Raw genomic sequence first — 2,259 nt, 5'->3', positions numbered from 1 at the left:
TGGTTAGAGCATGCATAATGTTAGAGAAGAACATTGGGCCGCTAACTAAAGCCATGAATCATGGTGGAAGTTTCAGTTTTGGACATATATCCTCAATCTCATATGAGAACATTAATTGTTGCTACATGCTTATGCATTAAAGAGGAGTCCATTATCTGTTGTCTATGTTGTCCCGGTATGGATGTCTAAGTTGAGAATAATCAAAAGCGAGAAATCCAATGCGAACTTTCTCCTTAGACCTTTGTACAGGCGGCATAGAGGTACCCCTTTGTGACACTTGGTTAAAACATGTGTATTGCGATGATAATCCCGGTAATCCGAGCTAATTAGGATAAGGTGCGGGCACTATTAGTATACTATGCATGAGGCTTGCAACTTGTAAGATATAATTTACATAACACATATGCTTTATTACTACCGTTGACAAAATTGTTTCTTGTTTTCAAAACCAAAGCTCTAGCACAAATATAGCAATCAATGCTTCCCTCTGCGAAGGGCCTTTCTTTTACTTTTATGTTGAGTCAGTTCACCTATCTCTCTCCACCTCAAGAAGCAAACACTTGTGTGAACTGTGCATTGATTCCTACATACTTGCATATTGCACTTGTTATATTACTTTACATTGACAATATCCATGAGATATACATGTTATAAGTTGAAAGCAACCGCTGAAACTTAATCTTCCTTTGGGGTTGCTTCAATACCTTTACTTTGATTTATTACTTTATGAGTTAACTCTTATGCAAGACTTATTGATGCATGTCTTGAAAGTACTATTCATGAAAAGTCTTTGCTTTATGATTCATTTGTTTACTCATGTCATTACCATTGTTTTGATCGCTGCATTCATTACATATGCTTACAATAGTATGATCAAGGTTATGATGGCATGTCACTCCAGAAATTATCTTTGTTATCGTTTACCTGCTCGGGACGAGCAGGAACTAAGCTTGGGGATGCTGATACGTCTTGGACATATCGATAATTTCTTATGTTCCATGCCACATTATTGATGATATCTACATGTTTTATGCATACTTTATGTCATATTTATGCATTTTCCGGCACTAACCTATTAACGAGATGCCGAAGAGCCAGTTGCTGTTTTCTGCTGTTTTTGGTTTCAGAAATCCTAGTAAGGAAATATTCTCGGAATTGGACGAAATCAACACCCAGGGGCCTATTTTTCCACGAAGCTTCCAGAAGACCGAAAGGGAAACGAAGTGAGGCGACGAGGCGGCGACACGCCAGGGCGGCGCGGCCCACCTCCTGGCCGCGCGGCCCTGTTGTGTGGGCCCCTCGCGTCGCCTCCTGACCTGCCCTTCCGCCTACATATAGTCTTCGTCGCGAAACCCCCAGTACCGAGAGCCACGATACGGAAAACCTTCCAGAGACGCCGCCGCCGCCAATCACATCTCGGGGGATTCAGGAGATCGCCTCCGGCACCCTGCCGGAGAGGGGAATCATCTCCCGGAGGACTCTTCACCGCCATGGTCGCCTCCGGAGTGATGAGTGAGTAGTTCACCCCTGGACTATGGGTCCATAGCAGTAGCTAGATGGTCGTCTTCTCCTTATGTGCTTCATTGTCGGATCTTGTGAGCTGCCTAACATGATCAAGATCATCTATCCGTAATGCTATATGTTGTGTTTGTTGGGATCCGATGGATAGAGAATACTATGTTATGTTGATTATCAATCTATTACCTATGTGTTGTTTATGATCTTGCATGCTCTCCGTTATTAGTAGAGGCTCGGCCAAGTTTTTACTCTTAACTCCAAGAGGGAGTATTTATGCTCGATAGTGGGTTCATGCCTCCATTAAATCTGGGACGAGTGACGGAAAGTTCTAAGGTTGTGGATGTGCTTGTTGCCACTAGGGATAAAACATTGATGCTATGTCCGAGGATGTAGTTATTGATTACATTACGCACCATACTTAATGCAATTGTCTATTGTTTGCAACTTAATACCGGAAGGGGTTCGGATGATAACTTGAAGGTGGACTTTTTAGGCATAGATGCATGCTGGATAGCGGTCTATGTACTTTGTCGTAATGCCCAATTAAATCTCACTATACTCATCATATCATGTATGTGCATGGTCGTGCCCTCTCTATTTGTCAATTGCCCAACTGTAATTTGTTCACCCAACATGCTATTTATCTTATGGGAGAGACACCTCTAGTGAACTGTGGACCCCGGTCCATTCTTTTACATCGAATACAATCTACTGCAATACTTGTTCTACTGTTTTCTGCAA

This window comes from Lolium rigidum, chromosome 1 (genome assembly GCF_022539505.1).
Source record: "Lolium rigidum isolate FL_2022 chromosome 1, APGP_CSIRO_Lrig_0.1, whole genome shotgun sequence".
NCBI classification, from domain to species: Eukaryota; Viridiplantae; Streptophyta; class Magnoliopsida; order Poales; family Poaceae; genus Lolium; species Lolium rigidum.
The sequence above is the reverse complement of the archived record's forward strand: the minus strand, read 5'-3'. Positions refer to the sequence as shown.